Source organism: Lissotriton vulgaris, chromosome 6 (assembly GCF_964263255.1).
Source record: "Lissotriton vulgaris chromosome 6, aLisVul1.2, whole genome shotgun sequence".
NCBI lineage: Eukaryota > Metazoa > Chordata > Amphibia > Caudata > Salamandridae > Lissotriton > Lissotriton vulgaris.
The window spans coordinates 948,264,972-948,290,860 of record NC_141694.1 but is presented as its reverse complement, the minus strand read 5'-3'; positions in this window follow the sequence as shown (position 1 = coordinate 948,290,860).

Genomic DNA, 25,889 nt, shown 5'->3' with positions numbered 1-25,889 from the left:
TTTTGGCCCAGGCTGGGCGCCATCTTAGGAAACCTTCCAAACCCACACATTTCTGATAACTAGACACGCGGGGGAGTCCAGCAAGGTAAGGCTTGCGTGGGTCCCCCAACATTGTCCTACCCAGAATCCCCTGCAAATCTCAAATTTCACTCAAATTTCTGTTTGGGAAACTTCTGGAAAATACATGGATCCACAAACTTCCTACCTCCCAGCGTTCCCCCAGGTCTCCCTAATTAAAAAGGTACCCTACTCGCGTGGGTTGGTTAAGTACCCCTGACAGGCAAGGGCCCAAAACGTATTGAAGAGACATCAAAATTACCTATCACAAACCAACCTGGATTTGCAAGGGGGGTCAACTGGGTTTTTGGCCCCGGGCTCGGTGGCCATCTAGGAAAACCTACCAAACCCATACATTTATGAAAACCAGACACCCGGGGGAGTCCAGCGAAGTATGGCTTGTATGGGTCCCCTAAAGTTTTCCCACCCCGAATCCCCTGCAAAACTCAAATTTAGCTGAAAAAATCACTTTTTTCTCAAATTTCTGTGTGGGAAGTTCTGGAATCTATTTGGATCCACACATTTCCTACCACCCAGTGTTTTCTCAGGTCTCCTGATAAAAATGCTACCTTACTCACGTGGGTGGGTCAAGTACTCGCGTCAGGCAAGGGCCCAAAACGTATTGAGGAGACGTCAAAATGACCTATCACAAAACAACCTGGATTTCCAAGGGAGGTCATCTGAGTTTTTGGCCCAGGTTCGGCGGCCATCTTGGTAAACTTCCAAACCCACACATTTATGAAAAGTAGACATCCAGGGGAGTCCAGCGAGGTATGGCTTGCGTGGGTCCCCCAACACTTTCCTACCCAGAATCCCCTACAAACCTCAAATTTAGCTGAAAAAATAATTTTTTTCTCAAATTTCTCTGTGTGAAAATTCTGAAATCTCTGTGGATCCACAAATTTCCTTCCACCTAGCGTCCCTTCCAGTCTCCCAATAAAAATGGTACGTCAGTTGTGTGGGTAGGCAAAGTGGCTGAAACATGATATGTCCCAAATCGTATTGTGGAAACTACAAAATTACATATAACAAAACTACCTGGATTTGGGAGGGGAGCACCTGGTTTTTTGGCCACGGGCTCACTGCCATCTAGGGAAACCTACCAAATCCACACGTTTCTGAAAACTAGACCCCCTGGGGTGTCCAATGAGGTATGGCTTGGGTGGATCGCCCAACGTTTCCCTACCCAGAATCCGCTGCAAACCTCAAATTTAGCAAACAAAATTTCTATATATTTTTGTGTGGAATCACCGTGCTGGCTCAAATGTCCTAATACTCAGCATTCCCTTTGTTCTCCCAAGTAAAATGATACCTCACTTGTGTGGGTGTCCAAAGCAGAATTGGCTAAAAATTTATTTAAAAAAAATGTAGCGCATAGAATTCTCAGTGCTATTCTCTAAATCCCCATGTTTTGGGCTCTTCCTAGCCACAGGCCTTTGGCCCACCCACACAAGTGAGGTATCATTTTACTTGGGAGAACAAGGGGAACGCTGGGTAGTAGGAAATTTGTGCCGGCACGGTGATCCAATGCAAAAATGTATCGAATAAGTGACTTTTTCAGCTAATTTTGAGGTTTGCAGGGGATTCTGGGTAGGAAAACGTTGGGGGACCCACCCAATTCATACCCCGCTGGACTCCCCCCGGTGTCTAGTTTTCAGAAATGTGTGGGTTTTGTAGGTTTCCCTAGATGGTCACTGAGCCCGGGGTCAAAAACTCATAGGACCACCCTCGCAAAACCAGATTGTTTTGGGATAGGTAATTTTGATGTCACCTCAATAGGTTTTGGGCCCTTGCCTGTCGCTGGTACTTGACCCATCCATGCGGGTAAGGTATCATTTTTATCGGAAGACCTGGAGGAACGCTGGGTGGGAGGAAATTTGTGGATCCACATAGAGTCTAGAACTTTCCCACACAGAAATTTGAGAAAAAAGTAAACTTTTCAGCTAAATTTGAGGTTTGCAGGGATTGTGTGTAGGAAAACGTTAGGGGACCCACACAAGCCATACCTCTCTGGACTTCCCTGGGCGTCTACTTTTCAGAAATGTGTGGGTTTGGTAGGTTTCCCTAGATGGCCACTGAGCCAGGGGCCAAAAACTCATGGAACACCCCTTGCAAAACCAGATTGTTTTATGATATTTAATTTTGATATCGCCTCAATAGGTTTTGGGCCCTTGCCTGTCGCTGGTACTTGACCCATCCATGCGGGTGAGGTATCATTTTTATCGGGAGACCTGGGGGAACACTGGGTGTGAGGAAATTTGTGGATTCACGTAGATTCCAGAACTTTCCCACATAGAACTTTGAGAAAAAAGTGATTTTTTGAGCTAAATTTGATGTTTGCAGAGGGTTTTGGGTAGGAAAACGTTAGGGGAGCCAAACAAGCTATACCTCGCTGGACTCCCCCAGGTGTCTCGTTTTCAGAAATGTGTGGCTTTGGTAGGTTTCCCTAGATAGCCACCGAGCACAGTGCCAAAAACTCATGGGACCCCCCTTGCAAAACCAGGTTGTTTTGTGATAGGAAATTTTAATGTTGCCTTAATGGGTTTTGGGCCCTTGCCTGTCGCGGGTACTTGACCCACCCACATGAGTGAGGTATAATTTTAATCGGGAGACATGGCAGAACACTGGATGGGAGGAAATTTGTAGATCCACGTAGATTCCAGAACTTTCCTTCACAGAAATTTGAAAAGAAAGCGATTTTTTAAGCAAAATTTGAGGTTTACAGCGTATTCTGGGAAGGAAAACGTTAGGGGAACCACGCAAGCCATACCTCGCTGGACTCTCTCAGGTGTATAGTTTTCAGAAATGTGTGGGTTTGGTAGGTTTCCCTAGATGGCCGCCAAGCCCGGGCCAAAAAGTCATGGGACCCCCCTTGCAAAACCAGGTTGTTTTATGATAGGTAGTTTTGATGTTGCCTCAATAGGTTTTGGGCCCTTGCCTGTCGTGGGCACTAGGCCTACCAATGCAAGTGAGGTACCATTTTTTTGGGAAGATATTGAGGAACACCAGGTGAGTGGAAATTAGTGGATCCACGCAGATTCCAGAACTTTCCACCACAGAAATGTGTGGAAAATGTGTTTTTTAAACACATTTTTAGGTTTGCAAGGGATTCTGGCTAACAGAACCTGGTGAGAGCCAGTCAAGTCACCCCATCCTGGATTTCCCTGGGTGTCTCGTTTTCAAAAATGTATAGGTTTTCTAGGTTTCCCTAGGTGCCCGCAGAGCTAAGGTTCAAAATCTACAGCTAGGCACTTTGCAAAAAAAAGGGTCCGTTTTCACTGTGAAAATGTGGTGTGTCCACGTTGCGTTTTGGGCCATTTCCTGTCGCGGATACTAGGCCTATCCACGCATGTGAGGTACCATTTTTCTTGGAAGACTCAGGAAATCGTAGGGTGGGTGGAATTTTGTGGATCCACGCAGATTCCAGAACTTTCCACCACAGAATTGTGAGGAAAATCTGTTTTTTTAAACACATTTTTACATTTGCAAGGGATTGTGGGTAACAGAACCTGGGGAAAGTCAGTCAAGTCACCCCATCCTGGATTCCCCTGTGTGACTAGTTTTAAAAAATGTACAGGATTTCTAGGTTTCCCTATGTGCCGGTTGTGGTAGGGCCCAAAATCCACAGGTAGGCACATTGCTAAAAACAACTCCGTGCCTAGTCGACTTTCTACCACCCTGGGGGTATATCGGGGGGGAGTGGGTTGCCCCAATATGCCCTCAAGGGGGACAGAAACACTGTGGCTATTTTTTGGGGGGGGGGGGGCATTGGTGTGCCCATTCTGGGCAGACCCCACCCCATCCATAAAAAAGCCAGCTTAAATGTTGTGTCTAGTGGTAGTAGTAGTATTTCTTTATTCTTTTTGGCAGAAAAAACCATAAAAACAGTTTACAGTACAAAATTCATTTCTGGGTGTAAAATAATCAATACATTTCCTAGTACAAAATTAAAAATGCCAGATATAAAAGCCTTAAGAACACGTGCATAAAAAAGGGCAAACCCCTTGCTTAGTAAATTTAAGAACATTTAAGAGCATTTTAGTCCATTACAACTTATTGTCTAGGAGAACGCCTTAACATAAAGGATTATATAGTTGACATAGCAAAGGACCTTTATGGGAATTACAAATTAAAACGGTGGCGGCGGACACATTTCAAAAATTTTACTATGTACTTCGATGACCATTCATTTGTCAAGAACTGTAGTGCAAATAAGGCTGGACGACAACGCCTATATCCCATTACTTTCAATAAAGGAATCAGCCACATTTTCCTATGCCCACTATAATATTTACAAAAGAAAAGTGTATGAATCGTAGATTGTTTAGAAGACTCATCACACGGGCTAGGTGTTAACTCCGAAGCCCAGTTGTTACTTTCAGGGAAAAGAGACTAGGCGATGGAACATATTCAATCGAAACCTGATCAAAAGAAATCTTTCGTATATTGTAAAGTTGTGGGTTAAGTAGGACTCAATTGAAAGGGAAGTTTGTACAGTTATACAGTGTTGAACTGATGGTTTATGAACTTCGTCCATCAAACGTAGTTCTTCTAAGTGAGCAAGTTCAATGTCTTTTAGTTTCTTCCTCAATATGGAACTGGCCGTGGACGGTTCCCAATACAGTTTTTCCAGACCCAGGTCATTAAAGAAACTTTTTACATACGATAACCACGTAATTTTTTCTGAGTATTCCAAGCCCATACAGTCTGATATTATCTGTTTGGTGAGATCATTTTCAACCGTCGTCCAGACACGATGCCATAGAAGTAATGGTTGTATCTTGGCTAGGTCTGATATGTATGGTAACCCCAATTCCATATGGCAGGCTAATGTTGAAGCAGTCCTAGGTAACACAAGGAGAAATCGCAGGAAGACATTTTCCGCTATTTGTAAATTTTTTGTGTCCGCATACCCCCATATTCCTGCCCCATACAGGGCTACTGATTGGCACTTTGCTCTATAGATCTGTGTGAGCTCAACTGGAGGTCGCTTTCCCATTTTCTTTGAGAACTTTACTAGAGCCGTGTTTGCCCTGACAAGGTGAGACTTTCTTGACTCTATTGCGGCTTTCCAATTAAATTTTTGATCTATTATGATACCTAAGTATGGGTATTGGGGCGTTGTTAATACTTTCTCATTGTTTAAATAAATGCCCCTTGCCCTTTTTCCACCCGGGCCCGCATTCATCACAAAGGTCTTTTTTATGTTTATGTGTAGGTTCAGATTACCCATATATTTAGAGTATCTATGCAAAGCCTGCTGGAGCTCTAGGGGGAGCGGGTGAGTATCACTGCGTCATTCGCATAGAGCTGAGCGGGGATCCGCCGTTGTTTAATTTGAGGGAGGTCCTGGCCCCCTTCCAACATGGCTCCTTCTAAGCCATTTGTATAGAGTGTGAAAAGGAAGGGAGCCAGGACACATCCCTGGCGTACTCCCCTCTCTACCCGGAACGGCACAGTTAGCTCGCCCTTTTTCCCGTATCTCACCCTTCCTGATGCTTTTGTATATAGTTCCCGAATGAAGTTGAGTAGCCGTCGATCGACCCCCATTTCTAGTAGGATGGACCATAGTTTAGCATGCGACACACAGTCGAAAGCGGCTGACAAATCTACGTACGCCATATATATACTACCTGCCTTGGCACGCACATATTTTCCAGCTATTAGAGTCAAGTTTAATGCCTGCTCAACTGTACCCAGACCCTCCCGGGACCCAAATTGGAGATCCGAGAGGATCCCACGATCGTCCGCCCACTGCTGGAGGCGGCATAGAATGATCCTCCCCGCCACTTTCCCCAATGAGTCCAGCAGTGAGATCGGGCGGTAGCAGGATACTTCTTCTCAGTTCCCCTTTTTAAAAACGGGTACCATAATTGACTGTGACCAGGACTGCAATAAGCCCGCCCTACAAGCTGAGTTTACTACTCTGGTTAATACTGGGGCCCATAGATCCATATTTGATTTGAAGAGGTCTATAGGTACCCCGTCGTGGCCCGGTGCTTTGCTATTTTTGCTAGTTAAGATAAAGGGGTAACCCTGTGTCCCTCAGAACCTAGGTATTTATGGTTTAAATAAAAAGCGGTTCTGTCGGGTCGGACCAATTACTTGTGAAAACCTTCAATTAATGCAAACAAAAAACAAGAACTCTCTGATACAAGTCCAACAATTTGAGGAATTAATCAATGAACACTCAAAAGCTATAAGTCATGTATTCAATCAATTGTATTAAAGGCTTTCAAACATTTGGTATCTGAAGTGTATTCATTCTTAGATAACATTCAATGCTTGTAGTGACTGTCAAATAAAAAGTGACTTTCGGTGAAGGGTGCTCAGTAAATAGCAAATTATACAGTGCAATCTATGTACAAATATATACAAGTTTCTTCATTGGCCAGACAATGCTTTTTGAACCAAGGATTCCTAAGGTTCCTATCTGGATCCTGGTCTTTCTGGGCCTATGGTGCTCGTCGACGTTTCGACCCTGTTGCGCCCCGGTTGGTGGTCGCGGCGGGTCTTTCTCAAGACAGGGGGACAGTATATGGGACAGACCGGAAAACTTCAGCCTGAGACCGGTGTGGCATTCATGCCAATCAACTCTTGTGTAGAAGATTACTTTATGGGACAGACGGAGGTGCTGCGTTCCTCTCGAATGCGCGCTCGAGTCTGACTCACCCGAATTAAAATTTGCCTAAAAAATCCCTGGTGTCTACTGGGATTTTTGCCCCCCGGGGGGCAGATTTGGGGCTAATGGCCCCATCTGCCCCCCAGGGGGCAGAAAGGCTGTCATTTTTGCGGGGGTGGGTGGTGGGGGCTGCCCACATTGGGCAGCACCCACCACAAATTATAATTAAAAAAAATCCCTGGTGTATAGTGTCCGGGGTGGGCGCATGGACATGCCCTTTATGGGCAGCTCCCACCATAAAAAATTGTGCGGCCCTAAAAAAAATATCCCTGGTATCTAGTGGGCTATTTGCCCCCGAGGGGCAGATTGGGGGCTACTGCCCCCATCCTCATCCCAGGGAGGGCAAAAAGACTTGACCACACCCAAAAAATTTGGGGGGAGCAAAAGCCCTTGCCTAAGGGGCCGCTACCCCCTCCCTGGTGTCTAGTTGGTGGATCCCTGCTTAGGGATCGCCCTCCTGGGGCAATCCCCAAGCAGGGACCCACTGGGGACAGGTTACATTGGAAAGGGGAGATTCTCCCCTTTCCTATGATACCTCTCCCGTCTTTCTACATGTCCGGGGGGCTGAGATAACCCCCTGAGCACATGGAAAGTGTCACAGGGAAATAATAGAAATCCCTCTGCTTTCTGCAGCAGAGGGATTTCATGCCCCTGGCCTCATGACGGAATGGTTCCGTCATGAGCACAGGGGCACCGGTGCTCATGACGGAACCATTGCGTCATGACCATCGAAGGGGTTAATTTACATATATGTCCTTAGTAAAATGCAATACTTGTGCCCAGGGCCTGTCAATTAAATGTAACTACTGGCCTGCAGCACTGATTATGCCACCCACTTAAGTAGACCTTTAAACATGTCTTTACAGAGCCTGTGTGTGCAGTGTAAACTGCCATGTTGACCTATCAAAATAAACCTTTTGCCAGGCCCAAACCTTCCTTTTGAATACATACAAATCACCCCTATGGTGGGCCCTGAGCAGCCCACATGGCAGGGTGCAATGTATTTAAAAAGCAGCTCATGTGCACATGTTTTTTGTGCTGATAGTGAAATGCTCCTAAATTAGTTTTTCACTACTGCAAGGCCTATATCTCCAAAACGACAACATTGGGATGACCTTATTATGCTTTAGGAGGGTAATTTCCAAATGGGAAGATATGACTGGTTCAAATTTGGGTCTCTGGAATCCTTCTTTAAAATCCTAACTTATGATGAAGATAAAAATAAATAAAAAATTTGAAAAGGCCGCTTTTAAGAAGTTGGCATTTTTTTGCCTTAGCTATTTGGTGCCTGCAGCCTGTCTCTGATCACATGACTGGGTGCAGTTGGGCTTTGCTTATTCCTCCTAGACAAGCACACACAATAGATGCTTAGCTGAGATGGAATTGGCCATCACCGGCAGGATGGGAGGAAGGATCTGGGACAATTGTCACTTACTCCTGAATAGGCTGTGTTCTGTCTCCACACAAAAGGCTGCAGACCTCCTATAGTTAGTCTGGAACCAGGGTGGTCAGGTATGGCATCTGTGCACTTCAAAGGCATGCCTCTAGTAGCTTCTCCCAATTTCAAAGGATCAAATGTTACATAAAAGAAGGCCCTCAGACATCACCACTCCAGTAAACATTTGAACCTGTGGATACTTTTCCAGGAAAAAAGACTGCTGTGCTGCTGAAGGATTGCCACTCTGCCACTCTGCTGGATTGCTACTCTGCTGGACTCCTACTTTGCTGTTCTGATCTTCTGCCTTTTGCCCAATTGCCATGGCGAGAAGTACTGGACATGCATCTCTTGAAGCCAGAGTGACACAGGGGCTAGTTGGCTGGCCTACTCTTCTGAAGCTTCATGGCCATAACAGGCTTCCATTAGCCTTGCACGTGCACCTGGGCTCTGCCATCTGCAAGTCTACCTTGCTAAGTGGTGCCACCCCAGTCCTGGACCCTTAAAAGTAGGCCTACGGTGCATGCCAGCAAAACGAACACATCTTCTCCGCTGAGCGGCGGATCCCCGAGCAGAACAGGCACATCTCCTTGGCTGAGCAGTGCATACTTGACCTGAACCAACGCATCACCAAACACAACTATGAAATAAGAACGTCTGCTCATGCACATGCCCTTGTTTTAGCTTGTGGAATGTTTCAGGGTTAAGCCGACCTATCGGAAACAGAGGTCAATAACTTTTTGAAAACCTCCAGAAGTCCTAACGTCAAAGTGAGTTTGAATTTAATGGATACAGAGTTGTGACATAAGAGCTGAGCCTCCCTCTCATGGAAGAGCGAAGGGCTTACTCATAAAAAAATGTAAATCCTCCACTGGGCTTCCTGGATCTGTTTTACCTCCCGTACACAATGATTTCCTTATTGTTTTCATGGAAATTCCAGACTGCTGCAACTTTGGACCTTTTATTTTAGTAAATGTATAACTTGCCTTTGTTTTAGAAATACAACAATTTGGCCAGCATTTTTTTGATTTTCTTTATGTATTGTCAGAATAGTATGTTTGCTTCCCACATCTCCTCATGGATCCTCTCCTATTCCTGATCTTGCTTGTGTCCGTGGTTGACTTGTTGACAAGTCTGTAATTACACCATTATAAAGTGGCATATAATACCAATTTCCCATAGTACATTGCCTTTTCTTGATGAAGTGACCTGACATAGGGGCCCACCACGATGCCGGATGGAAAAGGCACCCGTCGACCATGCTTGCGGCAAAAATCCACCGCATGACCCTCCGCATCTTCATCGGTCAAATAATGATGCAATGCACAGAAAATCATCCCAGGGCAGCCGGAAAACACAAATGACTGTCCACCATGCTCAGAAAAGTTGCAAATCCGACCATGGCCAATTATGATGAAACCACAGAGCTGGAGGACGGAGCACTGCATACCGATTTCCTTGCTCACTCATAGAGCCAAATGAATGGCGGTAGTAACAAACTGAACAGGGATGCACAAAGTGTACCTGCCCACAATCATATCACACACACCACAATAATACATCCCAAATGTCCATTGGCAATGTAAGCCATGTCCAGCATGGAAGAAACACCTGGAGGACAGCGCACAATTGGACATACTCGCATACCACAGCATAAAACCAACCCCTTCCTGGACCAGCATCCTTTGCACACCAGAAGCCGACACGGAGAGACAGGACACCATTTACGCACACATCACAACATCACATACACCCATCTTTACACAACAGCACTCCCCACCCACACACCTGACACACTTCACATAACTCCCCCAACCCCTACACCCTGCACCTTTCTCACCTTTGCACCATGGCAAAAAGGAAATTGCCCAAATTCCCTGACACTGAGTTGAAAGTGTTGGTAGATGAGATAATAAGGGTAGAACCACATTTGCATGGAAGCCTGGTCCAACACACCCCACTTGTGCGCAAAACTAAGATGTGGACAATGATCTACAACAAAGTCAATGCTGCAGGGACCACCCTACGCACACTGCGGGACATCAAAAGGCGGTGGGTTGACCTCAAGGCCCAGTTCAAGAATCGGGCCCATAGGAACCAAGAGGCAGCCCAAAGAACTGGTGGCGGCCCTCACATACCACCAGTAACCTTCACTGAATGTGAGGAGAAGGTGCTTGCCATACTGCATCCCGAGAGTCTCACATGAATCAGGGGGAGAGTGGAGGCTGGCAAGTACAAACAAAATTACCACATGCCACTGTAATGTACTGTTGTGCACAACAAGTGAGGCTCAATTGCCAGACAAAATCAAACTCATGTACAATGCACGCTGTCAACTTGAATGTCTCATAAGGCTAGCATTTCCTTCGGGACCTGACAGCAAGACTATAACTCCCACAAGGCCCTCTGTCTTCCCTCCCACTGGGGACAGTGTGCAGCGGCAGCGCCAGGCACAGCCACAGGTCCGTGGCAGCAGGGCAGGTGGCAGGACAACTGGGGGACAGAGGCCAGCCACTGTGCAATCTGTCCTTGGGGCATACCAGCAGAACCAGGGACAGATGGGCCAGGTCCTTGACGAACTGCGTGCCCTCAGCCTGCTGCAGAGGTCCATGGACACTCGTTTGGGACAAATTGCTGAATACATGGGTCAGCTTGTGGGTGTCCAGAGGAACATGCATGTAGCACAAACAGCTAGCCACCCCCGTGGCCAGCCGGATGACAGTCACTCCTCAGCAGCGGCCAACGGGAGGGGTGAGTCAAATCACAGCAAATCCTCAGACACCTCCGATCATGCAGCAGGTTCCCCCCAGGCCAAACGGTGTAGGGGGCCTCCCAAAATGTCCCAAGGAGGATCAAGTAGCAAAGCACTGTGCCGTCCCGGTTCTCAGAGCCAACATTGATGTCACCAATGTCACACCCAGCATTGACTGTGTTGTAAATCCGATCCCACATTGCCACAAGGATGGGAGTGTACTGTTGGACAGTGGAATTACACCATTGTGTGTTCTACCCGAATCATCCATGTACCATCACTTTCAACTTCAACCCTCACCAGTCACTCATTTACAAATATACACAAATCTCACCTGTATGCCTTTGTGTCAAGAGGAATATTTTTCATAGTAAGTAGCATGTTAACTCACATTGCAATGTATCATGAGACGTGAATGCAACAATCCATTGACAGAGTAGAGGAACCTGGAACGACACAAGAAAAAGACAGTGACTTGACATATGATGGCACTACAAGAAAATCACTCCCCTAGGCAACACTGTACAAGATGCATAACAGTTAACAGAGGCCACCACCATCAACATGAACAGAAGGGAGATGGGAGCACACAACTTCACCTCCCAACACAGTTTATCCCTCAGCATCCTGGTAAATGCACTGCAGTTGAAATGCTTACTTGTCTTTCTGTGGAAGTGAGTCACCATGGCTGGATGCAGGTCAGTGCTGTCAATCCCTAGACACATGTGTCACTTCATGATACTACATCAGTAGGTGTAAGATACATTGTGATCAGTGTCTTCCGAGGGAGCGGCCACAATTCACTTAGGTAGCTGTACCTCTCCCTGCCTAACTCAGGTGAAAAATTGCAGTCCAAAGGCAAGTAAGCATTATGATTGTACTGCATTTACCCGAATGCTAAGGTTTTTAAAAATATTATATGTATTTTTATTTGATGAGTTTAATACAGGACTGGCTAGACCCGAAGGTATCAGAGCACTTTACATGAGAGTTACATATTGTTACAAAGATTACATAATTTACAAGTTAACCTCAGTTACTAGGTCGTTACATAGCATAGAAAAATGAGAAAAAGGGAGCGTAAAGGAGAGAAAAAGGGGTCACGAATGCAGATCAGATATCATTCAGTAGTCAGCAAGGTGGAACAAGGCGCTGATCAAATGAATGAGTCAGTCAGGGGGAATGATGAGACCGTAAGATGGAGGTTTCAGACTCCCCTACACCCGGTACCTTGCAAATGAAAATGGCGGAATTGCGGGCAATCAAAACTCGGGTAAAACAATTCCAAAAAGGAAAACCTACCCTATAAGCGGGGCTGAATGGGGGCAGATACCAGATCAAGTATGGAGGAAGTCAAGAGGTCTTCGATCACCCACGGCACATCGGAATCTAGGACAAGCAGGGAAGACGCGGGAGCTCAGGCAGAAGCCTTAGAAGGGGAATGCAGCCACAGGGTCGGGAGGGGGCGTTGATGCAGGTGAGGGAAACCAATTTAGGGTGAACTGTGCTTGGAGGTGAACCAGTGTGCTCCCATCTCCCTAACAACATCAACATGGACATGACGGAAGTTGTCACAGATTACATAGTGCAGACCAATGAAATCCTTAGCAGTGTGCCCACAAGAGCCTGCATCACAGCACATCCTGTCATGTAGACAATGGTGACATTGTTGCATTCACACACTCAAGTACTGTTGCACAGGGCTTATGTGACATGTGCGATTCATGCATGTTTAACCACATGAACACCAGTCCATGACAATATACCCACGCTAAATCTATGTACCAACCGAAGTTGTCTTCCCCTGAATGAGCACAACAGCTGTGGTCACAGGGCAGGCATCACATATATAGGAACTGTTGCACCACATGTTCCTTGCTGTAGGAATGTTCTCCTCACTCCCCCATATGTGATTGTGGATCTTCATTTGTGGCCTCACATTCCCACAGTGAAAGCAAGCTTCAATCAGTGTGCAGGCACAATGGGCTTCTGTCTGGACAAGTAGTCACTCCCACATCATCCCGGAGACCTTCAAATTCCAGGTGTTTTGACCATCCCACACGATTCAGTCACTGCTAAACATGGCACTCCCACTTTTTCTTGGGAACTGACACACAAATTATTGATAGCATCTGGCACTGAAGGCCGTTGCACACTTTTTTCAAACTTGTGGGCTCAGGGCTTGTCCCTAGCAAAAATGATGGGACCCCCTCAAGACTAAAGGGGGTCATTAGGATCGCGGACGGACTTGAGTCCCCTGAGTAGGAGGGAACCTCCGCATGGGCTGCGGAGTTCCCTCCTGTGCAATTAGGATGTGACCGCCTACAAATAGCGGCCACATCCTCTATTTTTAACATTGCGGCGGGTGCGGCTTCAAGCTGCACCCGCAGCAATTTTAAAAATGCACGCATTGCATTTGTATGTAGAAAGTGGCAGGCACTGCGCGGTGCCTGCCGCTTACTGCATACAAATGCCATGTGCACCCCCCACCCCCCTTTACCTAGGGGGCCCGCAACGGGCCCCCGCAGTGAAGTCACACATGCTTTTCTACAGCGGAAAAGCCGCTGCGGAAAAGCATGTTTCCGAGCACATCCTAATCTGGCTGACGGTGTCTGAGAGACACCCTCATCATATTAGTGCTTTTCCGCCGCGGTTGTAAGCCAACCACGGCGGAAAAGCTGCGGACGGAAACCAGGACCCACCAGCCATCCTAATGTGGCGGTGGGTGATGTTTTTTACTATGCCTTCTTCTTTTCACTTTTTTCTCTACTTTATTTAGAAAAAAAGTCTATGTATGAAAAAATCTCTTTTTTAAAAAAATGGTAATTTTCAATTTTGTGAAAAATTAGTAAAGAAATTTCTATACATGCAAAGCATTGACAATCAAAGAAAAAAATGAAATAAAAATTATATCTTTTGAAAGAATGTAATAGATTGTTGAGCTTTTGTCACCAATATCTTATCATAAATTTGAGACATATTTGCATTAGATTTGTGTGGCCGGTAAGGGAAATCTGTTTTCTTCTCAGGGCTTGTCCCTTCGTTTCATGCTATTTCCGGAGTCCTACCGGGTGTCGTTCCTCCAATTTACATACTACATTTAGCGGTTTCAGATCATTACTTTGGCTGTACAGCTGAGCGGTGGTTCTGAGATTGCTCTCATGCCATGTCTGACCGTCCTGCGGTCCAGGCCAACCCCGGTGAGTTGCAAGTGTACCATGACCATATGCTCTCTTTGGATGTGTCCCATTAGCTGTGCTATGCATCAGTTATAGTCTAACCTTCCGCTATGCCTATTTCACCTGCGTGCAACCTATGTTCTCATGTCGCAGATGCCCCTTTCACTGACATGGATGTCTGCCTTTCCAACACATCCCTTGCTGCCCGGATCATGAGCTGTATGTGGGTCCTTTGTTGGTCCACAACCAGAACGGCTTTGGTGATACACGTTTATGGGATGCCTTTCAATGTATCAGACAGGCTGACAGCTGTGCCTGTGCATTTGCGCAATGGCTGCTATGTCATCGCTACATCGAACCTCTCCCAGGTTGCCATGGGATGCTTCTTTCAACCTCATGGTGTGAGGAGTACAAACTGTTCCTTCATACTGCTGGTTTGGATGGCGATCCTTTTTGCTGAAGATGATTTGGATTGTCTTTTGGAACTGATTGCATTCAAAGCTGCCTGAGCCTTCTTGGATTCATAACTACTTAACAGCAACCGGAATTGTTGATGACTAATTCAATATCCTTTTGCCTTTTTCACATCTATTGACAGGCATTGTCATTCAGCTCTCTGACATTTGCCCTGTCTGCAATAGCTTTGGCTCTGCTTACCTCTGCGGTCTATTTCGCTTGGTACCAGAGAAGTGAGCAAGGGAGGCTGTCATCTAACCGTTGTGGACATTGTCGACTGGCATGAGCCCGGCTTCCATCATGCAGCTGTAGCGCATGAATATTACATGGCGTAGTTGTTTTGCAAGTACCTTAGTATATGTCTGTCACATGAGAAGTGTCCGCAGAGCTTGTTCTCTGCATGGTCCCAGAGTACTGTCTGAAAAATCTGTCTGTTTTCTGAGAACATTGTCCCTTTTCATTCTGTCCTGGTCTAGCCCTAGCACCCCGACTCAACAAAGTGTCACAGCTGCAAGAGGACACGGATGCCTTTTAGATGTCATGAGAAGGCGGGCTAGAGTGATCCATCCAGTGATGAGAGCGACACAGCTATACCTTTCACCATGTATACCTGTCCCCATAGGCCAGAATGGGCAGTTTGAATATAACATCTTCTAATCCTAACTATCCCAGGAAACATGGTGGAATAACAAATTTAGTATGCCTGAACTCAGAACGATAAAATACATCTTTTAGCGAAGTTGGATTTAACATTCTGTGTTTGAAAAATACCTTTTTAGAAAGTGGGTATTTTCTTGCCTAACCATCTAGCCTGCCTCTGCTAGGTTGTGTATTGCATGTCTGGTTTGTAAGTGACAGGAGGGCTCAGGCTCCAGCAGTCTGATGAGTCAGGGCTGGGCTGAATAGGACATGGCTGCATAGAGAGTGGGGGGAGGAGATTTCCTTTCAGTGCCCCCAGCCTTCGTATAACAGAGAGTAGGGGAATGAGATTTCCTTTCAGCTACCTGGGCCAGGTCTGCCTTCAACAATGCTATCTCCACCTCCTGCCAGGAAGCTGCAGAGAACTGTTTCTGGCTAGGTACAAGCACCCTCTGCCCTCAGAGGACAAAGGATTTACTAGTATAACTATTGGGGCCCAGACCCCAAGGCTTTAGATCACTTCTGTGAATCAAGATGGACTTTTTGCCAAGGAGAAGGACCAGAGAATCTAAAGAAGCTTGACTGCCCCTGTGCCAGTGTGCTATTTTCTGGGGTTGGCCTGCAGTGATTTCTTTATTACGAAGGAAAGGAGAAAGACTTTTATTGAAACTTTCATCATCTTGAAAAAGAATCTCCAGGGGCTTGAACCATGCTTGCCTTCAGAAGTTCCAGAGTCGCTGCACTGCCGTATGGCGTGCATGCATCGCCTTCACTTCATCGCATCGCTTCAAAGATGCCATCTTGTCACATCACACCGGATTGTCACATCGCATTGAGGCGCCACCTTGTCGCATCACAACCGGAATGCACCACAAGATTGTTGCATCATCTCTCTGGGAAGGAACAGATGCATCGCCTACTTTGTGCAAGCACTGAGGAACAGACGCATCGCCACCCCCGAAACCTTCCTGCTCATGCCAAGATACCACAGGGTTGAGCATGGGTTATTTTAGGAGTGTAGCCCCCTTACTCTGACTAGAAGCAAGGGTCCCTATTTGGGCAAAGCTGCAAACCATTGCCAACTAGAGACCCCCAGTTCTAACATTGGTGGTCCGCAGTGAGGATTCTGGACTTGCATTTGTAACTCATATACAGTGATTGGTGTACACTACTAGTGAGTGCAGACCAAACTCAACCACTTACATTTTTTACAGAATTTTTCTCCTTGGAACTGTTATTTTTGCTAAAGACTGCCAGTTCCTATTACCATGAGCAAACCAGCATCTATTGCATCTATGGATCCAGGGTTTGAGGAAGAGAAGGTGGATGTATACACTGTGAAATAGATGAAGCACTCCTGCAAAAAAATGTAAAGTTGCTACAACAGGCCTCACCAAAAAGGAGGAATTCCAAAAGGCACTGAGGCCTAGCTGTAAGCAAGAAATGCCCCTGAGCATGTGGAAGAGCTTGCAGAGGAGGCTGAGGGTGCAGAAGGGCAGCTAGATGGGCCATTGGGTCCAGCCAAGAAGAGAGTGTCTTCCCACATAGGTAGAAGTGTTTCTTCCAAGGGCCTGTCCCCAGGAAAGCTGGAGGACAGGGAGAGAAATAGATTGCACCAAATGGAGCTGGCCAAGCTCAAGATGGAGGGTCAAAAAGACCTAGAGAGTACGAAACTGGAGCTTGAGAATAACAGGATAGCTTTTGAAAGGAAAAAAGAGAACTTAGCACATGAGAGATTTTTGAGGGAATTGGTGCTTAAGTCTAAAAGCTTAGTAATTAGTCCCTCTGGTGGCAGCGCACCATCTGTGCCTGCAGAAGACAGGGTATATTTCCCCAAGGATGTCATCAAGGATTTCCATAAGCATGAGGATATCGGGTAATGGTTTATAGCCTATGAAATGGCAATGTTGGTCCACTGGGTCCCTGAGAAGGATTGAGGAGCGGGGTTGTGGGGCTGCTTTATTAGTGATGGGAGGGATACTTTGTTAGACCTGCCCAGTAAGAGTAGTATGATTTATGCCCACACGAAGGAAGCCTTGATGGCCAGGTATGGGTTGACCCCAGAGCTCTACAGACAGAGATTTAAGAATTGTAAAAAACTGGAGGCAACTACCTGGGTGGAATATGTATCTTTCTTTGGCAGAGCTATGGATGGTTGGGTGAAGGGTAGCAAAGTGGTTACTTTTGAAGAGCTCTATGATTTGTTTGCATGGGAGCCCTTGCTGGTAATTGTTTTCCAGAGCTACGTCAGCACCTTATTGCTAGCAAGTTAACTAACCCTAGAAAGCTTTCTGAGGAGGCGTACAGCTGGGTGAGTATCCAGGTCCACAAGGGTCATGTGGGAGGTACTGCCAAGGTTGGGCAGGGTCTCCAGCAGAAGAGTGGGGGGTACAAGGGTAAACAGAGGGAGTTCCAGAAAGGGCCCCAAAGTAATTCCCAAGGGACCAAGATAAGGGTTCCCAGCCTCTGAGGTTCCGTGACAATTGTAAGTGGTGCTTTCGACTCGCACGAATATAGTCGAGTCTGGTATCTATGAACCGCAAATGACGAGTTTAGTAAGTGTGCGCAGTTTCGCTGTGCTAGCTTAAACCGTTCATTTGTTATGTGGGTTTTTCATCTGTACCCACGGGTTCCATCTTAGATACGGCATCCATTTTGTCTCTTGCCCTCAAGTAGCCAGCGAACGGACGTTGTCCGCTTCGCGACCCTGGGACTCCCAAGATATTTGCGGAAGACACATGTTCTTTGTAAGTGTCTTTATGACGAGGGGGATGCTACTGTAAGGCAGATAACGCCGCATGAGGCTCATCTTGCCGCACGGGCTTATTGTCTCAGCCGTGCATCTCATTAGGCACGTCCCTTTGATGCCTGCATCTCGTGTTTCCCGTTACCTCCCCTTTTACACCCTTTCCGATCTCCCCACTGTCTCCGTCTTCCTCTACACCTGTCCTTGTTCCTATTTCGATCTGTTTTACTGCTGATTGGAATTTGCTAATGGTGGGAAGATGTTTTTTTAACAGTTGGGAACCGCCAAATGTTTCCGCACTTATGTTTCGGATCGTATGTGTTTCAAAGTGACCAAAGCGACCCCTCTGGGGGATAATTGTGAGAACCGGGTTGTAAACTTTTGTGTTCAATGTTATCTTATGGGTAAAAACTGTATAAAAGGAGCGATCCACAGAACCAATTTGAAGCAGTCTCCCCAAGTTGCACGCTGTGTACTTGTCGTGATCTCTGTGTTCCCTGCAGCAAATAAACCTTGAATCTTTGACGCCGAAGGAAGTGTCCCGTGTCTCTGTGACTTGTACGCCGGAGCAGGTTACCCACGAAGGTTTCAGGTGTTGTGCCCTGGCACCGCTGGGTCTTACAGAACCCAGTCCTTCAGTTGGCGCCCAACGTGGGGCTGCATCAGTGGTACCGGTCCAAGCCCGACGATCGTGAGGAACTTCGTGTGAAATCTCCGAGGGAAGGTGCACTCCGCTTCATCGATCCTGTTGTCGAAATAAGTGGCCCGAAGACTTTTCCCGTGAAGATTCCCGCCTCCGGACGGCTGCGACGGACTGCTGCCCTGACTGTAGACCTGTTTTGGCGCCTGGCGTAGACCTTGGTATAGCGAGACGATTGACGGGCCTTCCTGGTGACGCCATCGATTTTTGAGTTAAGTATTTGTGGGTCGCTCCCATAGCTCTTGGTTGTTGACACTTTAGCGAGTGTTTTTGTTGTACACGCTGTGTGAGTGTTCTTGTCGGTGACACTTTTGCTAGCGTACTTTGTTGTGTTGTTTGACGACTGCAGCCGCCAAAAACCGAGGGTTTTGTTCGTTGCTGGGACTTGGTAAATCCCGTAACCCTTGAAGTTTGTGAAACTCGGCTAGTGTGCAAGATGCCTGGTCGCAGTACTTTGTTTAGTTGTTTCAGACCTTGTGGTGCGGATTCCCGACTGGAGGACTCGTGTCCGATACCTCCGGTTGGAACTCCTACTTATGATCTATATAGCAAACATGGGCTAGGCCCAATTACCTTTAACGATTATTGGAATAAATATACAAAGAAGGGCGGCGACCTTCGTTGGCCACCTCATGGTAGCTTCGAGGCGTCCATCTTAGATAATCTAGAAATGAAGTTGTTCGAACGAAAATCAAGGCCGGCCATGTTTGATGCCTTTCGGTTGTGGCGCAAAGAAGCCCGACAGAAAGAAATCAGACAGAATAAACGTAGTCAGCGAGATAATGTTGCTACCATAGTGAAGAAAGCTGAGCAGTTCCAGCGTGATAAGGAGGATAAGGATAAGGAAGTGTTTGAGAGACTACAGCGTATGACCATAGATAAATGCTATCCTGCTTTGCCTACGGAGTCGGACAAGAAGGAAGAGGTAGTTGAGGATCCTTTAATGTCCTATCTTATGAAGTCGCCACCTCCGTACGTACAGGGTACCGCAGCTCCTGTGGTCCCTGCCGTACCTGTTCTTCCACCTATTCCTCCTCCACCTGTTCCTCAACCTGCACCCGTTCTTCCGACTGTTCCTGCTCCTTTGCCTGCTTCTATCCCTACTGCTCCTCCGCTTCCACATACTCCTGCTCCCGCTACTGCTCCTGTTTTGTTAACCCCTGTCGCTGCTACTGTTTCTACTCCTTCTCTTGTTAGCCCTGTGTCTTATTCTTCTCCCTCTACCCGTAGCCGCAATTCTCCTCTTGCGGCTAGTTTCTTTCATTCGCTCGGACCTGTTCATGGGTCCGCTGGTTTCGATGGTCCTCAGAGACGAAGTCAGCTTCCTGGAAACAGAGAACGCGTTGCGCTATATAATATGGCGATGGGTTGGATGGTAAATCCGCAGAGAAATCCACCACGTGTTGTCCTCGAAACGTTTTGTCAATTCAATATACCAACCCAAAGATACGTGTTTGATGAAATGTGTAAGTTCCTTCATGATCAGATAGCGGCCGATGCGCCTGACGAGGTACTGACCGCCCTGTCTGAGCTTCAGCTCCAGTTTTCACATGGACTGATAGTAGATACTAATGTTCGCCGTGCTATTGAGCGGTTGTTGTCTCTTCGCCCCGCTCCGATACCTCATGCATTGTTTGTTGAGGATATTGAGAAACAACCAGATGAATCTGGCCAATATCCTATGCGCGAAGTTCCGCCGGTTTGGGTACCAGCTGATCCTAATGCTCATCCTCCGACATTGGCGCATTTCCAGAGAATATGGATACATCTTCCATGGAAACGCTCGGAAGTGTTACAGGTGAAGCAATCTTTGCCTGACCCTCGCAAAAATCCTACAGGGTATTACAAAGAATTATCGCAGCTCGTAGATGCTACGATAATGAACCTTGCCGATATCGATATGTTGTTTGGCAATGTAGTACCGCAACCGGTATGGGCTAAGATTCGACATGAAAATCACCCGGCTGAATTAGGTGGTGCTTGGGCTGCCATTGTAGCGGCAGACGCCGGACAAGTAGCTGCTACTAAACCCGACCAGTTGATTCTTGACCTTCCCCAAAAGATTATTACGTTAATGAAAACTCTTATGCCAGCTATGAAGGTAAATTGGGACAAATTGTCAGCTTGTAAGCAAAAGAAAGATGAGAGTGTTTCCGACTTCTTTACGAGGTTTGAGGAAGCATTCATCGACCATAGTGGTCAGGATATGGGTACTGAGGGTGGTCAAAGGTTGTTTGTGGATAAATTTGTTTCAAATTTATTGCCCGACTTGAGCAATAAATTGAGAAATTCGGAGAGTGCATGGGCCGTTTCCACCTCAGCTCAGATATTGGCTACGGCACAATATTATGAGAATAGAGAGAAAGAAGAGAATGACCGTGCTGACAAAAAGACGAAAGAGTTGAAAACTAAAGTGTTGTTGCAACAAGCGTATCCTCCGCGGTCAAATCAGAACAATTCGCAACAGAATCGATCGCAGTCGCAATCGAATCGGTCACAGCCGCGTAATGATTCCTCCTCCCAAAGATCATCGTTAGGGTACAATCAATGTGCTTATTGAAGACAGGGGGGACACATTAAATTTAACTGCCCTGTTTTGAATGAACGTAATAGTGGTAACTCATCTAAAGGAGGTCGTGTTGGTTCGCAACAGGCGTCACGTGGTAGAGGTCGTGGTGCTCAGAATGATCGCTCAGATAACTCATCTAATTCTAATAACTGTTTCGATCAACGAGGATCATCGCAAGGACGATCTGCGCAGTACAATGTAGACAATTATTACGTCGATCAGGGAACTGACGACAGTAATTACTAGGACAGCCAAAGACAAGGAGAGGGAGTGGTATCAGTTCCGGTTGATCAGAGAGGGCCTTACGTCGCAGTTGCTACATCGGGCGTCGTTGAGCCTTTTCTGTTGGACACTGGTGCAGCGAAAAGTTCTATCATGCATTCGAAACTCCCTGGCGCACCTTTGTCTGGCTTAACAAATGTTTCCGTTGGATTCTCTGGCGCCCCCGTTAGCAATCCAGTTTCACGCCCTTTGCCCCTTCAAATTGGGCCACGTGAGCTAGAAGCTCCGTTGATTTTAACCACGGGTTGTGGCGAGAATCTTTTGGGCCTGGATTTGCTTAAACGTTTGTACGCAACTTTGTATTGTTCTCCTGCGGGTGTAAAGCTTACGTTAGGAGAGAGGGTTGTCTCTCCTATGTACTTGTCTCTTGATAAGCTTCCACCGGAATTGAGTTCTCTTCCTGCGTCTTTGTGGGCGACGGGTCCAAATGACGTGGGCCTACTGGATATCTCTCCCTATGTTGTTCAGTTGAAATCTAATGTGCGATTGCCACGTATTCCCCAGTATCGTATCTCCCTTGACGGTGAACGAGCGCTGTTGGCGATCATCTATGATTTGATCGAGAAAGATGTTATTGAAGAGACTCGGGGAAACGTGTGCAATAGCCCTGTACTGCCTATTCTTAAACGCACAGATCCTACAAAACCGCCTGTTTATCGTTTTGTTATCGATTTACGGGAGGTGAATAAAATTGTGGTTCCTCAATTCCCTGTTGTGCCTGACATCACGGCGCTCCTGACTCTGATTCCAGCTACTGCATCATGGTTTTCGGTGATTGATTTGAAAAATGCGTTTTTCAGCATCCCGATTGCCGAAGAGAGCAGGGACCTTTTCGGTTTCTCTCTCGGTGGACGAAGCTTCCGGTTCAAACGCGCTCCTCAGGGCTACTGTGAAAGTCCATCGATTTACAGTCAAGCCTTGAAGGGTCAACTGGATGCGTTTCGGTTGCCGGTTGGTGCGGCTTTGATCCAATACGTCGATGACTTATTGGTGGCTGCCGATACTCAGGACATTTGCAAACTTGCTACGGTGTCATTGCTGCAACATCTCTGTGAGCTAAATCATAAGGTGTCCCCTTCTAAACTCCAATATTGTTGTCAAGAAGTAACCTATCTAGGTCACTTATTGTCAAAGGAGGGAAGGAGATTGACCCCAGAGAGAATTGCAGCGATTGCGCGAATGGCTGTGCCAAAAACCCAAAGAGATGTGCGTGCCTTTCTAGGTATCACGTCATACTGCAGGCAATGGATTCCTAATTTTTCATTGCTAGCGAAACCATTGGTGGCTCTTACGTGCAAGGATGTTTCGACTCCTTTACCATGGACGGAAGAATGTCAGAAAAGTTTTTCTGAATTACGTGATTCATTGTGTTCGGCTCCTGTGTTGGGTACCCCTGACTACAGCAAGCCGTTTACATTATATGTTCACGAGAGGGAAGGTTGTGCTTTGAGTGTCTTAACGCAACCTTTTGGTGGTAAGCAACGTCCATGTGCATATTTTTCCTCGACCTTGGACCCAGTAGCTAGAGCATTGCCGAGTTGTTTGAGAGCAACTGCGGCAGCTGCGGTCTCCATCCGACAATCAGCAGGATTGGTCATGGATAATATGCTTACGGTGATGGTTCCGCATGCAGTCGATACTCTTTTAAATCGTACGAAAACTCAGCACTTGACGAGTGCGAGGTTGTCTGGGTACGAGTTGACGTTATTGGCAAGCCATATTCAGATAAAACGTTGTAATGTCTTAAATCCGGCAACTTTGTTACCAATTAACACAGAGTCAGATGAAGTAGCAGAACATGACTGCTACTTGAGGACTGAAGAGGAAACAAAAGGTCGAGTGGACCTTAAAAACACCCCATTGGAAGATCCGGATGGCACTCTGTATGTGGATGGGTCATGTTTTAAGTTGCCGAATGGTGATGTGACTACTGCTTATGCAGTTGTAACGTTGAATACCGTTGTTGAGACTGCAAGATTGAATCAGAATTCTGCCCAAGCTGCGGAGCTGATTGCTCTTACTAGAGCGTGTATGTTGGCGAAAGGGAAACATGTGAATGTGTACACCGACAGCCAATACGCTTTTGGTGTAGCGCATAGTTTTGGACGATTGTGGCGAGAGAGAGGTTTCTTGACGTCGCACGGTACGAAGATTCAGCATGGCCAGCTTGTGAATGATCTTTTGGATGCATTGACGCTGCCTACGCAAGTTGCGATTGTTAAATGTAGTGCGCATCGTAAGGTGACGGATGATGTTGGTCGTGGTAACGCGTTTGCAGATGAGATTGCTAAGGAGACTGCCCGGAACCTTAGTACTCGAATGTATGTGACGAGTTCGGTTAGGTGGCCTACGGAATCGAGTATGTGTGAAGACACCATTGAAAGTGTGAAAGAAATTCAGAATGAGGCCACCGAGACTGAAAAGGCGAAGTGGAAAGAAAGTACGGGAAAGTTGGATGCGAGTGGTTGTTGGATTGACTTGTCGGATCAGAAAAGATGGTTGTTGCCTGACGCGTATGTACTGGCCGTTGTGACAATGGCACATGGGTTAGCACATATTAGCGTGAAAGGCATTTGTAAATTGTTGTCGCCTGTGTGGAAGAATGATGGAATAACGAAATGTGCTGAACGATTGGTGAAGAATTGTATGGTGTGTATGATGTACAATCCTGGCAAAGGAACCCCAACTCCTCCTGGCAGTTTTGCTCCCCCTTCGTATCCCTTTGAGGTGATTCAATTGGACTTCATCCATATGGAGCGATGCAATAACCTGAAATACGTTTTAGTTGTGGTTTGCGCATTCTCCCGATGGATTGAGGCCTATCCTCTCAAAGACAATACTGCTTTGTCTACTGCGAAAATCCTATTGAAGGAATATTTTCCTCGGTATGGAATGCCTAGAGTCGTGTGGTCAGATAACGGAAGTGAGTTTGTTGGAAGTGTGATGAAGAGTGTGTGTAAGGGCCTTGGAATAAATCAGAAATTCCACAGTGCCAATCATCCCCAGTCAGCTGGATTGGTTGAAGGGTACAACGGCACCCTTAAACTAAAGCTAGCGAAGATTCAGGCTACGACTGGTCTTTCGTGGCCTGACGCTTTGCCCTTAGCATTACTGTCAACTAGGGCGACTGTACACTCCCGAATAGGGCTTAGTCCCTACGAAATAGTGTTCGGCCGTCCTGCGAATGTGTGGGGGGTTCCTAGGCCAGGAATGTTTTCTGATCTTGAGTATCCAATGTTGATTGACTATTTACATGACTTGACTGCTAAACTGAGGTTAATTCACCAACAGGTTTACGACGCATTGCCGACGCAGACGGAGGGTCCAGGCCACCAGCTCCAGCCTGGAGACTGGGTGGTGACACGCAACTTTTCATGCAAGAATAATCTGGACCCGAGGTTCACCGGACCTTACCAGGTGCTCCTGGCCACGAGGACTGCCGTTCGTCTTGAGGGGCGTAAAAATTGGGTGCATGCCACCCATACGAAGCGAGTCCCTATCCCTTTACCGGCAGACCCGTGGGTAAGGAAAGGCATTGCGTCAACAGAAACAGAAACATTGCCGGCGTTTGTACCTTTCAGCGACGCGCAGCCTGTTGGAGAATCCTCAGCGCAGCAGAAAGACACTGTTGAACAATTGTCAGCAAAAGACTCAAGACCAGAACAATCGACTGATCAGCAGGACGCTGTCTCTTCAACGGATCCATTGTTCGACGAGCAGACACGTCCCGGGAAACACCGATATTCTTTGCGATCTCGCACTAAGGACAAATAAAAAATTTTGTTTTGCTGAATTAACGACTGCATTATCCCCGTTTCCCGTGATCAGTTTTGAACATTCGTATCACTGTGATTTTTTTTATATATATATATATATTGAGCTTCCTCCCTTGTATCTTTTCACTTCTACAGCCGAGAGACTTTGTGTTTGTATATACATATTGTGTATTGAAGGCCGTAGGGCCGCGCGCGTACTTCCTTCTGGATAGTAGGTCTTGACGCTAGGTTAAAGGCCGTCGGTCCCTGGGAACTCCTAGGGGTTGACTATTGCTACACAGAACGAAGTGCGTCAAGAAACGTTGCGGACGGTCGTAGGGAATGGCATTCTCGAAGTTGAATGATTTGGAGGGAGCTAAGGCGCACCGACTCAAGCTGCAGCAACTCAGTCGTACCAAATGTTTTATATTCCAACTGTTTGTGTTATTTTTGACTGCTTCTGCATTATTGGCGGGTGGGGTGTACTATACGATGTCTTACTTCTTACCTGCTACACCTACTCCTACTCCCTACCCTAATCTTACCTCTACTGTTTCTCCCCATTCCTTTCACATGTTACCGGAACACGAGCAGGCTAGACGTGTAGAATTTCGCAACAATTCCTTTATTCAGCTCC